Genomic DNA, 14,644 nt, shown 5'->3' with positions numbered 1-14,644 from the left:
TAAGCCGTAGTTGGCCCACGTTAGTGCCTGCAGTTGTTTTCGTAAAGATGATCGCCGCAATTAGCGATCAATCCAAGTGATCCATCGGAGAATCCTTCCGGCATTTACCGCCGGCGTTTAAGAGTGAATTAAAATGTTTTCGGACCTATAGGCCGCCAATATTAATTAACTGGATCTCGTGACTTATAACAATCCGGACGTAGCTTAATTTTTACACTTGTCATAAATCAATGTAATCGCAGGAAAGTAAAGTGTTACTAAAGCAAACACTCTAAAACTCTAAACCTCTCGAATAAATTAATCCTTTGCGAAATATACTATGATGAAAGAAAATTTAGTAGTATTTTTTTATTTCTCATTCATTGTCAGAAAAAGAAGATACTGTGTGAAGTCGATTTTCAAAAAAATTTTATTTCCCCATAAAAAATATAGGGATATAAAAATAATGAATATAATGTAGTAATATAAGAATATAAAGGAATATAATGATATAAAAAAAAATTTACTAGTAATATTACTTTTATTTGAAAGAGTGTATCTCTGAGTATATAAAATCTCTAACTTTATATTTTTTTTCGTTTAATTAAGATGATAAGGCATTTTTGACAACCAATTTGCCACCAACATTTTTTTTGCGAGATCAAGATATAAAGTAGCGTGTTATTTTCCTTTATTCTACTATCAGATATTTTCTATTCCAGACTTTTGGTATCTTTCAATCTTTCTTCTATCGCGTATATATCATTTTGGTTTCAACTCCGAAACTCGTCTGAGAGTGTTTTGTTCCAACGAGAAGGTATGCACTCTTTTCCGAATTTTATCCAGAGAGAAAACGATAAGGTCAATCGCAAGGGATGATCTGCTTTTTGTCTCAAAAAAGAAAAAATATCGCGGAGTACCGAAACGTGAATAGCTGTCTGATCTGGCTTTTGTTAGGAAAAGACTTTGTTCATTGTTTCGTTTTATTTCAAACTTGCATCAACAGACATTTTTAATTTAATTTTTGACACATAATTTTAATAAAAAAAAAATTTAATTTTCTTCAATTAAATTAGTTTAATCAGAGAATTTTTTCTATACTCCTTATTATCTCAATTAATTAAAAAATATTTAATTTTATTGTTTGCATACAAAGTTTAAAAGTAAATCGTGAAAAGTAAATTGCTTCATTGAGATAATTTGCTCGACCGTCAATAAATAATCCTTCGTGATGAACTTCTTTCTCGAGATCGAGCAGGCTGGTTATACATGATTTCTTCGAAAAATGTTTCCAACCCATATTTGTGGTTAGACAAACACGCCTGCGGGACTGGCCTAATACAGTGGAGAGAAAATTGCTGCCCCGCTTTTTTATCACGTCGAAATTGATCTAGCGTCTAGTAGAAAATAAGAAGAAATATAATCCAGATACATCCTCGCGTGCATTCCTTATAGAATGTTGTAAAAAAAAAAAAAAATAATAATTCAATTTTTCCTTCTACAATTCGATTCTTATTTTTTTTTGATTTGGCTTTAAAAGTACAGCTGTGAATCACATCGTACGCAATAATTGTATCAATAAAAATTTCATGTAAACTATTTGTTTTCTTTTCTTAGTAATGTTGGATTCTTTTACTAGCCGAATCTGCGGAGAGAGAGAGAGAGAGAGAAAGCTGTTGAAAGTTCCCCGTGCATTTCTCTTAGCTCCTTTTTCTCATCTCGCAACGGGAAGAATTCCAGTGCCGCGAGCGAACGGCCGATTCATACACCTCGAGCGCATCGCCAACACATTCAGGTATGCTAGGCCCTTTTATTAGTACAGTGCGCGGTATCTACGTATTTGGAATTCCTTTCTGAAATCTTGAAATGTAACGAACGGCGTACGTTTCAGTAATTGAGTATGATCAACACGATTTCTCTTGATTACTTCTCTCGGAATATCTCGATTACACGTAATATTCGCATTTTCTAGAATAACATAATAACATAATAAACGCATCACGTTCAAATAAATACATAATGGTAAAGAAAAATGCGAGTGTCACCGCGTAATCGTTACGAGATGGATTTTAATTTAAATCCCACTTAAACTTTAAATGGAATCGCCGCAGTGGTGTCTGGGCGTCTCGGCGTTACCTTCTCACTAGGTAAGGCTACGTAAAGCCGTAATTGCATCCTGTCGTGCCGAGGACCCTTTTATCCCGTCATTTGCGGTTGGAACCCACGCCGGGGCCCCGGACCATAGATAAGGCAGGCCGTACGATTACCGCGCGTTCAAGAAGTTATCCCGCGCCTACAGGTGCTCCGTCTCAGTTTCCGTCCGCTCCAGCTCCTCCTGCCCCCCCCTCCTCCTCCTCCTCCTCCTCCTCCTCCCTTTCTCGCGGATTACTCTCGGTAATCACGCGAATCGGCCTTGCCAGATGCGCGATAATTATCGCATCAGCCTGATAAGTTTATTACAAAATTGCAGCGCTCGGCCGCGGAGCAGATGTGAGCGCGCGAGTTAAATCCGTAAGGCGATATTTCAATCGTTATTCTCCAGCGAAGTTTTCACGCGAGCCTGTATTATATTCCGATTAAGGTTTAGCTTAGATTCAGTATTGTAATCGTCGATTGACTGACCAAAAAAATATCTACGCAAGACTTTTAATGGGACATCTTGCTCAACGAACATATTTGATGAAGATGTTATCTAATTCAATAGCTAATTTTTTTTTTTTTTCATGGAAGTTTTGGTTCGTGCAATGCTCATCTGATGAAGTATGCCATATTAGTTTGCTTTTTATTTAGAATAGAGAGAAAATGTAAAGAAAAGGAAATTCTTACAACTTTCTTTTTGACCACACACCGACGGTATTTTGAAGCGCTCATCGTAAAAGTCTCACACATTTAACAGACATGACTCTTCAACTGATTTACATCAGAATAAGCTAAGCGTGAAATATACGCGATGATTCTCGCGGCCCGCGGTAAAACATCGGCGCAACTTAATACTCGTTCTTCGCCTCTTCCGCGAGAATTTTGTACAGCCGTAACTAAATAATGACACCATCGATCATGCAATAAGTTACCGTATACGACTCCGTTATGCGTTCTCCAATACGTGTCGGCGATGCGTTTCCCAATTGCCGTTGTAAAAGCGCGCGCCTTGCGTCAATCGAGAGTTTCGAGTATTCCTCGCGAGCGCGATCTTTAACGAGGCATTTATTGCGCGCGGGGATAAAAAGCGTCGCGGCCTCGTCGGGGCCATTAAGGCCGAATGGGGAATAGACGCTTTGCCGATCCGAACAAACGAGCGAGTCGAATCCCCTCGCTTCGTCGACGGTCTTGTCCGACGTGGCCCTTCCTTCTTCCATCACGAAGGTAGAAAACCGGTAGCCGTCGTCGCTTCCCGCCCCCTCCTCCCGTCGGTTTAGGAAAAAATTCCACGTAGCGCCGCTTAATGAACCGATTTTAATTTTGAGCGGCGCGACGCCCACGGAATAATTAATTAAGAGCGCCCTCGTTCCTTTCCCACCCTCCTCGTCACGGGCCCCTTTTTCCCGAAGAACATGGCTGGGCACAAAAAAGGGACAGAGAAACAGAGAGAAAAAGGGTAGAAAGAGAAAGAGCGAGGAGATAAAGAAGACGTTTTCTGAGCAACTTTGTCACAACTGTGGGAAATTCGAGGACACAAATTGAGCTGGTCGAGAAGGCGCGCTTAATTTGTCTCGTTTTCATGCGATCATGCAAATTAGCGCGCTGTTTTTTTGCCGTTCGAAACGACACCGGAATCGATTTGTCGTTGGGGCGTGCCGGGAATAAAATGCTTCGAGTATTATTATAGAATTTTCACGGTGCGCGCGCGCGCGGATACTTTTGTAATTTGTGAGAAAACAGTTTGCGTTCACAGTTGTGAGAATTGTTATTAGCAAGAAAAGATTACGAATATAGTTTAATATTGCTTTATGTGGGAAATGTACAAAATCAATCGCGGATCACATCATATAAAGTTTCATATTCTTTGACGAATTTGACATTAATTTTCGCTTAATAAAAATTTAATCAATGATTAACTTATTTTTTTTTTTTTATATATATCTAATATATTTTAAGTTCAAATTTAAATCACTTGAGACACAAAAAAATACAAATAACTATATATTTATAAAAGAACTATATATATATATAATTATATATTTATAAATAAAAATTATATATATATATTTTTTTTAAAAGGCTTGTGATATAATCGAAAATTAAGAACAGCAACGTGTGTTTTCTCCATCAGATCGCCCATCTGGACGAGTAACGATTGTCCCTCCTCAAGTGCGTACATAATTCAATCATCCGTTTTATTGATCCTTTTGCCCGAGCTATTGTGCGTTCGGGTAACGGCTGTCGCTAATTAATATCCATTTAAGAGGACCTCCGCCACGCCGGTGGTTTGGGTTTCTTATGTATGTGTGCAATTTCCTCCGCGAATAACATGACCAAAGAGGGGAAGGACGATCGCTGTTATTAATATACCACGGTGTGTGCGAGTTGCCTTTCGATCGAAAGTCTCGGCGACCCGCGTGGGATGTTCCTTATACTCGGATGAGTATAAGGAACACCTGTACTGAAATTACGAGCTAATTTTCGTGCCACGAACAGATACATCGATGCGATTATCGTAATCGCGCTCCTCATACGATCACTTCCGGGTGGTCGCCGGATTCGGCTGGTTCCCGCGTGACCTTCGACGCGATCTTTCGTATGTTACACAGGATCGTAAAATTCTCGCGAGATTACTCGATCGAAATGAAACATCATCGCCTACATATAGATGATACATGAGTCTGTGCACGTTGCATTTCATTGGAATGTTTTACAAAATTATTGCCATTTTTATATACGAATTTCTTGAACAATCAACAGTCTTTTAAATAAAAAATATTCGACATTGCATTCTTTTACAAATTTAAAATTTTTTTAATCCAGTAGTCAAATTAACGGAAGAGTAATTTGTTTGAATTTTTATGCCTCACATCTGAATATTTTTATCAAATTCGATTTTTATTAAAAATTTTTCAATTTTTTATATCACAATTTTATAATACATTTTTTTATATCCCACTTTCTCAATGCATATTTTTTAAACATAAATTATTAAAATTCACATTCTTTCGACAATTACATTGATGCTGAACACATGGAGATAAATGAGCGCGTTTACGCCTCTACGCCATATTATCTTCTTAGAACAATGCAACACTTGACTTTCGATACTTGTGTATTCAACGCTTCGACTCTAAGCTAATGTCGAAGGTCACAATTCTCATCGAGAGACGCGTGACATGAGGGAAGGCCGGTTCCGAAGCGGGTAATTTCATCGAGTGGGCGACGCAGCACTCAGCTTCTCCGAAGATGGATCCGTGGGTCGCTTTTAGCGGACTAAACGCGCGCGCCTCTTCAATTACCGTGCCATCTTCGAAGATCTTATATTGATTCGATGGCATGTAATGAGGTCCATTGTACGCGCCGGCTGCGAGGCACGTTCGTCGCGCGCGTCTTTCACGTTATCACGAAGATTCGCGTCGCCTCGCCGCGCGCATCTTCTCGTACACTTAGGAGGGACGGACCTTAAATAGATTACTCTACACGCCTTCGTATCTCTCACCTTCTGAGAGACGAGCTGGATAGCGTGCGCGCCACGAAGCCTAATTCGATTTCGACGAGATGCGTGCCACCGCCACCGCGTGTATCGCACTTTCGACACACTTACGCGCGCGTTATGTACGAGAGAGCACGTACGAGAGCGGATCTTCGCGAGGCTAATTGATCTAGTTACATCCTCCCTGTCTCGGATAATAATGACGCGAGTAATGAAGCGAGACGAGAGCACGCCTCGACTTCACTCCGCTGAAACATCCACATTTCTCTCCCCTTGCATAGAAACGTACAGAACGATTATCGTCAAAGTGTATAAAAAGGAATAATTGGGAGGAAAGTGGTTTAATTTTTCTGCTATTTTTAACGAGACGAATTTATTTTGCTCCATTTTTTGAAAAATGTTGAAAAATGGACTTTGATAATAAAAATAATTGTTTATGGAAGATGAAATTTATGGAAGTTTTTGGAAGAAATATACAATGTTAATTCCTTTTCTATGAATTTTGCATTATATATATTTATTCTCTCTCTCTCTTGTCTATCAGAATAAATTACTCGTATAAATTGAAGCGAGTCGCAACAGCACACAAAGTAAACGAGAGATGCGTTTTTCCTCTTCAAAGGAATCTCAAGAAAATAGGCCAACTTTCACAAATCCCCTATTTATTTCCAGATAAAATATCTACCTCTTGACTTGTTAGCCGTTAAAGAAGATGCCGTTTCCGCTGATTTAAGGCGGTCGTATTATTCCCGCGAGACGAAGAATCGAGATTAACGATCGATCTGCGGCTGGCGCGCCGCAGATTATACCGTACTTTTTTTATATCGTTTCCCTCCTCTTTTTCTCAGGATGCGGGATGTCAACTTATAAATTACGACGTGTTGCACAGTTTGTATCGTTTACAGTTTCGATACAAGCGTGTGATTTCTATCGCGCCATGTTTTACGCAGATTTCAAGAGAGAGAGAGAGAGAGAAAGAAATAGACGAGTCTTTCCGGAGTAAATCTGCTGCTTTTATTATATTCTTGTTGAGATGAAGCCTAAGGTGTCGGAGAAACAAATTATTTCCGCTACCAATTTACTGCGAGGATTTTCAAATTTGCAATAATCTGTATTTACTTTGTCCTCGCTCGTACATTCTAGATCAATTATAAATTATATAGATCAGAAATATGATGTATTTCTATAAATTAATACAATTTAATAATTAATTAACGTAAATATTTAATTTGCAATATTGATTAACTTGATATTTTAATAATAAAATTCTCTCTTGCCATTTTGTTTGTTCAATAACAACAATAATTACAAGTTTTAAAATTTATGTGTGTCGTCAATTATATGACACTTAAAAAATACCTAATAGTTCTGCGTATATTTATATTTATATTTTTTATTCGTAGCATAGAAATAAATAAAAAAAAATCTCACAATAACATAACCATGTCATAAAAACTCATACACACATACACGAGAATAATCCGTCAAAATATTCCAAGTACCTAAAGGCTATACAAGCGCGTTAATTATCCGGCAACGTCAGCACAGTATTGTATCGGGTTGACTATAACTTTAGACGGACCATTGACTGTAACTTTAGACGGACCATTGTAACTTTGTTTCGAAAATGTTGGCACGTACGTTGGCTCACGCTTAGCTATGTAGTCATCGGGCGAGACACGAATTAGCCGTAGGGTTCGTGACCTATCGAGTCGGCTTCGAAAACTCGAGCGGTCCGTGTCAGATCTTATCGATACAGCTGGCAATCAACTCCTTCGAACGCGATCGATGATACCTGTAACTCCAGGTCGACGAGCCGCCTTTGAAACTCAAACGGATAGACAAGCCTCTAGCGACGTTTCAATGTCTGGTAGCTTCGATCCATGAAACACACGTCATGTCGTCTGTCCGGTCCCCCTAACGAGCTCAAATCTAATGGAGATCCTTTCGTTCGTGAGCGACAAGAGAGGGGGAGAAAATTCCGATCGGGGGGCGGGAAAGGGGATCTCCCTTGTCGATCGAACTCGGTGCCGCGCGTTTCTCATTAATCCGTTAAAGTTTCTATCAGAGGTGAACTGTTGAGAAGATGGGTATATTGGAGATATCGGTGCCTCTCTAATGAAGACGAAAATATCCCAAAGAAGGAAATATCTTTATTTATTGCCTCAGAATGAATAAATTTTTTGTCATTGGTATTTTAAAAATCTTCTATGCTTACCTACATTAAATAGACACTAAGTATTATAAATTGCTTTATTATTGTCAAAATAAAAATCCGAAACATATTTTATATTTTAAACGAGATTTAACTTTTGGTAAATATATTTATGTGAATATTATATTATATAACAAGAGAAGCCATTAAAATTATTTTATGATTCTGACAGTTTTTATTTGCGGTATTTGTTTATAAAACATGCGTTTATATATAAAATTATTTTTATGAAAATATCGAAGGAAAAACAATAAATATTGTTGAGCTTTCAAAAAATATGTTATTAAATGTAGAAGAGAGAGAGAGAGAAAGAGAGAGAGAGAGAGAGAGAGAGAGAGAGAAAAGGATGGTACCAATAAAAATATTTTCAGAGATTAATATTTTGAATTTTTTGCTGAAAATCCTGAAACAAAGACTGTTTATATATTGGGAGGGGGAGAGGGATTTTTCCTTTAAAAAATATAAAATGTACAATAGGTATCTTTATTCATAAAGATATGTGTAATACATATTCTTATTAAACAAGTTATTGCGTAATGTTGAATTAACCTAATTCCCCAGATGACGATGCTCGAATGATGTTCAAGGTCATCGATTTCGGTCAAACAATTAATAGCGAAAGAATTTTTAATACGTGGCCAACAGGGCGTTTCGAAAAATTATCGGTGATTATATAGAATTAAGTGCGTCTCAGAGATTGCAGTCTGCTGCGCGAGAGATACAGCGAAGCGATGCCGGGGGATGGAGAAGTCTCGCCGAGGGTGTAATTAACCCTCGGGTCAGCTATCAGCAACTCGTCGGAATCGAGGATTTCGTCCATTTATGCACGCCTAACTTTCCTTTCTTAAACTGATCGAAATGTGTGTCAAAAGTGGAAGAGCCTCTTCTCGCGCTGCGATCTGTCGACGAATATTCGCCGCGTGTAAAATGAAAAAGATCTGAGGAAGCTATCAAATTTTATTGATCTTTTATAAGAAAATTTTATTTTAAGATTTCTCTTGAGAAATGAATGAATTAAGTTTGTGAAAAAAGAAGACTATTAAAATTTTATTAATAAAATCCTAATGTAGGGTGCCCTAGATATCTTGAGCTTGTTGAAGTGATATATGACGGTTAACGATAGTTGATGATAACCATTAGGCTGTTGGAAAATTGCGGCGGCCTATAAAGCGTAAAATTCTCACATCGTTACGTTGTCATAATAATGTAAGTAATCATGCGGATTCGCAAAGCGCGAACTGATTCCACTGATCGCAGAATTAGCTTCGGGCAATTCAAAGATTACTATGTCTTACGAGACGAAATTTCATCGTTGTCATCTATAAACGCGATATAGATACAATATAAATTATACATTTAAACACTTTGAAATCGATAAATATCTATTCTATTATTCTTGGTCAGAACATTTTTTTAATTAAAATTATAATATATTATATGTGTACACATTACAATTTTTTATTATTATCAAATTTTATTTATAATTCCTCCAAACTACAATACTTACACGTTTATTTTATACTAAACGCACGTAAGTGATCTAAAATAATAAATTCAATAAATTTTTAAAATATTACAATACTATTATATAAATTCTCCGTAAGAATCGTACAGATTAACGAGACTCGGCGCAATCTTCTAACAATTGGTAATAATTCCCAAGTCTCGGTCTCGCCTATCTTTTGCCAAGGAACCACCCACTCGTATAAAGTCACGCTTTCTCCTTGATCCATCCTCGCCGATCACAAGCGCCGTGCTTCTGTCGAGATTACTATGTTCTATGCGTTAAAACGAGACAAGACGAGTCCGTCGCGAAAGAAGAATCACGATTTTATGATTTCGCAGAGATGCCGAGGAGATACTTGCAATGTCAGATATTATCGAGTCCCGAGTATGGAATCATCGTTTGTTGGCCGCGCGAGTAGCACGAGTTTAAGGTGCAACGCGCGAACGGAATTTGTGTCTAGAAATCCGAAAGCGTGAAATCGCCTTATAGGATGAATTATACACAAAAGGGAGAGAGAATTTCGAAATTATGCCGCTACCGTTACTGTCACGTTGTGTTCGTTTTGGACGAGAACAATTCATTTTATTATCGCATGCGATGCTAGTTATTGGACATTGCTACAATTTCGATCCTGTATTTATATCAATTACAGATCAATGTTTAATCTCATCAATTCCGCTGTTAAATATTCATTGGTGAGTAATAAATTTTTATTGTGGTGAAAAAATATCAAGTAGGTGTTTTAATTTTTTATTCATTTTAAACTTCTATTTGCATACAACTTTGCAGGATACTTTTTCATATATACACGTGTGTTTTTGCCTTTTAAGAAAGGTTTTCTTTTAATTATACATATAATATGCTTATATATAAAATTATTTTCAATACCAATATATTTCATCTACTTATTTTATAATTCATTAAACTAATATGATATGTGCCAAGGTTTTATTTTAAATTTCATAATCGCAAATCGTTAAAAACATTAAAAATAAAGAAGAAATATCATAGAAAGAATATAGAATATCATTTCGCTTAATGCTTCAAACTCTTGTATTCATGCATGCTGCAAATGAAATTTTTGCGCATTCTAATTTCTACATTAATTTCTAATTTCTAATTTTCTACTTTACACGCTTTTTATTTTAATATATACATCGAGAGATACACGATCGAATATTTTGAATAAAAACAGAAAGAAAAAAAAAAAAAATAATGCATATACATGCATATACATTTTTATTCAGAAAAATTTCAATACACAATTTGTGAAACCTCTATTTCGAACTGGATATTCGTTCTATTCGTGTGCGTCGACGAGGGCGTATCTGCGCGAAATTTATCGCGCGTTTTCATCGCGCTCGCTGCAAATCATTCTCGCGCGGTGAAAGCACAACGATACGTTTCGATATACGCGGGCAAACGCGTCCGATATCGTCGCGCGATATACTCGCTCTATCGAAGGAACCGCCGGACGCCTGTCCCCGCGTGGGTTTCGAATAAAATGTTACAAATTACAGAGATGGGCTCGGCGTTTCGCGCCAACGATCGCCGCTAATATCCCATAATTTCCCGCGAGCGCCCCGGCCGATTTATCATATTATCGGGCGCGATGTTTATCCTCTCGTTCGCGCCGTAGGTGTCCTTCTATTATCGCGCCCTCGGCGCGATACATATCCGTGCGCGCGACAAAACGCCCACGGAAGCGCCATGCTGCGCGCCATCCTTTGCGGGAAAGATCGTGGTTTATACGTGTACGTATATGTGTATGTGTATACACGTGGGTACATATTCGGGAAAGCGCAAATTTACGAGCCAATAAATTATCATGAGCGCCGCGCGCCTATCTATCGCGCCTGTCGTCCCGCTCGCGAAACGCTAACGAGGCGTTAACGCCGCAGCACGTCGGGATCGTGGCACGACGTTAATGAGGAAGAGAAGTTTTCGCCGGCGCGAAAACCCCCGGCCCGCATTTTCATCGCACGCGCGGGCGATGTCATTAACATTAGAATGGAATATGGTCGATTCGTCGGCTAACGATTGCAACCAACCGTCCTAATTATAACCATGCTAATTGCCTGGCAGTAACAGGGATTCCTCTCGCGACTTCTTTCATCCCTTCTTTGGAGAGGCATTGTTTGAAAAGAAATTGTGCAAATTTGTAAGATCGAAGTCTTTCTCTCTTAATGATATATATCTACAATATTCTACAGAACGTACGAGAAATGTAAGAGAGATACGTTAGTTTGTCGGATACGTTAAAAAGATTTGATCTCCTTTGATCTCCAGATATTACATTTTTCTTAAAATTAATCATGGTTACAAACGTTTACAGTTTTCTCTCTCACAACTATTGTCATATGATACACGTACAGACGAATAACTAGATTTTTATATCAAATATTACATTGTTCTCTGTTGAAAATGATTTCCGTGGCATACAAAGCTTTATGAATTGTTTGTAATCTCTGTTATATATACATGAATTAAGAATTTAAAAGGATTTAACGATAGGATACAAAAGATTTTTCTTTATTTTCAAATTGATTCTACTTTGACAGAATTTCTGTTTGACTTACAAGAAATTATCGTATGACGTTAACTCGACATTAATAATTAGAAGATATTATCAAAAAAATACTGTTCCGACAAATTTTCACTAAAAAATATTTAAAAAAAAATATTAAAAAAGATATTAAAAATTAATTATAAAATTTGTAAATTAGATGTGACGATAAGATGCACGTTTTATAAAAGCCGCCTAATTATATTATGAAAGTACGTATATGTCGAGAAGAGTGCATTACGCGCAAAGTGTAAATATTTGAAGAACGGAGAGGCATATCCCGAAGCTCGTAAACCGTTTATAATAGCGTTCGCGTCGGGTTTGAAGGACTTCGAAGCATTAGTTGGAGGCGAGAAAATCTCGCGGAGCTTTTCATCCAATTTTCAGGAGATGCGCGCAACTTTTGAAACTCCCGCGAGACCGGAACGCGTCCGGAAGATTAAATGAACTCCAGGATTAAACCCTGATCAAGACTTCAACGGAGAAAGTTGACGGTAAAATATTTAACCTCTTACCAGCATACTAGCAGATTTTTTTAACGAGACTTCCGGCCGCTAATGAAAGAGATGAATTAAGAAAGTCGCCTTCTTGCAAGCTTAATAGCGAATAATTACCTCAGTTTTACAAGATAGGAAGAGTATTCGCGAAGCCTATTCGCCAATTTGTTTCTTATATATATGACGATTAATTTTGTAAATTGTACGCCCGCATATAATAAAGTAATACTCTCCAAGTAATTTATATCTAATTTTCTTAAGAAAATTTAATCTAATATTTAATGAGAGCTATTTAACAAGAATTTTAAAAGACTTTCATGAACAAAGTCTTGAAAGAATAAATTGGTATCATAATGTATAATATTATATAAGCATTCTACGTAGAAATATTTTAGTTAAGAAGCTACTTTAACAGAGAGACTTAAGAGAGAGATTAAAAAAGAAATGTTTAATTTTTTTTTTAATTTCGAGACATGAAAAAATCAAAGTATTAAAAAAATAGAATTCTAGTACATATATATTTGTTAAAACAAAAACATAAAATTCTAAAATTTAATAATTATTTCAGGAACTAAATGAAACATGTATATTCAGATTTTATCAAAATGAAATGGGAAATCTAGTATTGCACATGTCCGTTAATATAATTCGTGAATTATTTGCATGTATCATTATGCTGCATGTCTCGCTTAAATGAGCGCCTTAAAACGCGCGTGTATCTTCGAGAGATCTTGTTTCGCTTCAATGATCGCGCCGACATGTTCAATTCGCGCCGAGAACATCGCTCCAGCTTCAAGATTTTATTTCGAGCTTCGTGGAATAATAAAGCGTACGAAGACCAGCCAGTAAACGCGGAAGAGAGTAATCTCACCATGGCAGACGCGATAAAAATTCTCTTCGCAGCTATCTCTCGAGCGTCGAGTCTCGGGAGGGTTCCATCCTGGTCGTCGACACGGCTCTCGATCGATTCGAGATCTCATCGTCTCGGAGCAGAAAGGAACGAAATTTCTGTGACTGCCGAGCACGTGTCTCACGTGCGTATCTCCACGTGTTACACACATATGTATTGTACACACGCACGCACGAGGATGCGAGCCGGCTTGGTTCACAAAGTGAAACGACTTCTTTCGTAGCTCGTCGTTCATCGTTGTCCTCGTCGGTTGTTTGCCATTCTCATTACAAATCGTTTCATTCGCAGACACGGGTCTGTTTATGCCGCCAATTCCCGCGGATGCTACCAGCATTTTATCGCGTCGAAGAGACAACTTTACTATCTCCGTTTCGTTCGGCGATGTTTCCCGTGATATACAAGGTGCCTCGGAGAGAAGTCCCGCTATTCCTTTCACTTAAAAATTGAATGTTTGGAAGTCGATTGTTCCTTAATAACATGTTGAAGCATTGAATTATACACGACCGAACATGGATAAAAGAAATAAAGATAACAAAAATGTTACTCTACACAATGAATTACAAATTAACAAATTACTTTAGATTATTTAATAATTAATTGTAAAAAATATTTTTTAACTATTTCTTTAGTTATTAATGTTTTCTTTAATAGAAGTTTTTTAATACAATATTTTAAGCTGACATTAATAAGAGATTTGACAGAAAAATCTAGATTAAAAAATCAATTGTGGTTTCGGGACCCCATCTGTATATCACGCGAATTATTTAGCTGTCAAAAAATATGTGCCGATATATTCACGGATGAAAAGCATATGTAAAATAATATATGAATTAGACTCGGTGGCCAGAAAATCAACAGATAGTATTTATTATTTTTTCAAAGTATTATTATTGAAATAATTTATCTTAAATTATTGAAATAATTTAAAATAAAAAATTTATATGTACATATATGTATGTAATGTATAAATATATGTTATAGAATATTAAATTAATATTTAATTTGTTTAGAATGTAAAAATTAAAATGAAAAATATGTATATAAAATTCAATTTATATTTTCAATATTTTAAAATAAAAATAATTAATTATTTTTTCAAAAAAATATTTATTGGATAATAAATAAATAAGAGAAATATTATAAAATCTATTTTTAGGATATGAACCTAAAAGCTTAATTTAGCTTACTTATTTTATGAAAAATATTATATTGAAAGATATGTGCGATTGTCTATTAAAATTAAAAAAAAAAAAAGTACAAAAGAAACATGGCGCATGGCATTAAATCTGAGATAATATATAATTTAAAAGAATTACATTTTTTAATATAAATGGG

At 36.6% G+C, this 14,644-nt stretch overlaps 3 protein-coding genes across 7 annotated transcripts in view; 1 reads left to right on the top strand and 2 right to left on the bottom strand.

Moving 5' to 3' along the window:
• Positions 1-14,644, bottom strand: part of LOC126848782 (netrin-1-like) — a 169,252-nt gene that overhangs the window by 90,842 nt on the left and 63,766 nt on the right. The gene's annotated exons all lie outside the window — the stretch shown is intronic.
• The window catches only part of LOC126848789 (TBC1 domain family member 14-like), a 160,744-nt gene that overhangs the window by 105,149 nt on the left and 40,951 nt on the right, over positions 1-14,644 (top strand). The window contains exon 4 of one of the 5 annotated variants that reach the window (XR_007687309.1): positions 1,597-1,774. The exons of 3 other annotated variants lie outside the window; for them this stretch is intronic. The gene's annotated coding sequence lies outside the window, so the exon portion shown is untranslated. Of the gene's footprint in view, positions 1-1,596; positions 1,775-14,644 lie in introns of those variants that run through there. One more of the 5 variants, XR_007687310.1, reaches the window with a different exon arrangement.
• LOC126848813 (CD63 antigen-like) overlaps positions 1-14,644 on the bottom strand; it is a 169,380-nt gene that overhangs the window by 152,270 nt on the left and 2,466 nt on the right. The window lies entirely within an intron of this gene.

This window comes from Cataglyphis hispanica, chromosome 4 (genome assembly GCF_021464435.1).
Source record: "Cataglyphis hispanica isolate Lineage 1 chromosome 4, ULB_Chis1_1.0, whole genome shotgun sequence".
Lineage (NCBI taxonomy): Eukaryota > Metazoa > Arthropoda > Insecta > Hymenoptera > Formicidae > Cataglyphis > Cataglyphis hispanica.
Note: the sequence above shows the minus strand (reverse complement) of the source record. Positions and strands in the feature narration are given on the sequence as shown.